The 721-nt window shown below is 36.1% G+C and overlaps 2 protein-coding genes across 4 annotated transcripts in view; one reads left to right on the top strand and one right to left on the bottom strand.

The window, feature by feature from the left end:
- Window positions 1–721, bottom strand: part of LOC106874050 (ER degradation-enhancing alpha-mannosidase-like protein 3) — a 344,953-nt gene that overhangs the window by 137,455 nt on the left and 206,777 nt on the right. The gene's annotated exons all lie outside the window — the stretch shown is intronic.
- LOC106874461 (ER degradation-enhancing alpha-mannosidase-like protein 3) overlaps window positions 1–721 on the top strand; it is a 193,216-nt gene that overhangs the window by 169,673 nt on the left and 22,822 nt on the right. The window lies entirely within an intron of this gene.

Here is a 721-nt window from a genome sequence, read left to right as displayed (position 1 = left end):
GTGGAGGAGATATAATGTTGCTGTGGGCTCGAACTATGCAAGAAGTTAAACCTTTGTTTTTGACTAAAACACAACCGGGACCCTAAGTAAGGCACGTGTAAAATTTGAATGAAATTGGTTGTGTAGTTCTCGAGTTTTAGGGAAACACACACACACACACACAGACAGACAGACACACATTCTCATTTTTATATATATAGATAGATATATATATATATATATAGATATATATAATATGTTTAATAATTCAATCATTTAAACTAACTTATCTATTCATTAGCTATTAAGTGGTATCTATAAAGACTGATAACTGGTATTTACTAGAGGAATATTGAGGCAGTAGAACATGCTAACTAAATATTAATTACTAGCAGTATAGCCCGGCTTTGCCCGGGATTAAGTTGGGATTATTAAGCTAATCAAGTTCTTTATTTCAAATCAAACTAAGTAACATGACATCAAATTTGGGCAGAATCAGTGTTGCAACTGGAGCGCATGGGTTGAGAGTTTGATCAGCAGAGGTGATCAGGTTACACATGCCATCCCTTTGAAAACACCACCGCCATCATCTAACCCCTCTTTGCTCATGGGTTAGGAACCCGGAGAACATTATTTTTCTTTGTGGTTGGGTCGTTGATGACCTCTTTCTAGCATATTGGATGTCCACCTAGTGGTCATCCCTTATACACGTGTAATACAATTTTTTCTGAATTTTCAGATT

This window comes from Octopus bimaculoides, chromosome 1, assembly GCF_001194135.2.
Source record: "Octopus bimaculoides isolate UCB-OBI-ISO-001 chromosome 1, ASM119413v2, whole genome shotgun sequence".
Lineage (NCBI taxonomy): Eukaryota > Metazoa > Mollusca > Cephalopoda > Octopoda > Octopodidae > Octopus > Octopus bimaculoides.
This window is presented reverse-complemented; position numbering and strand designations above follow the sequence as displayed.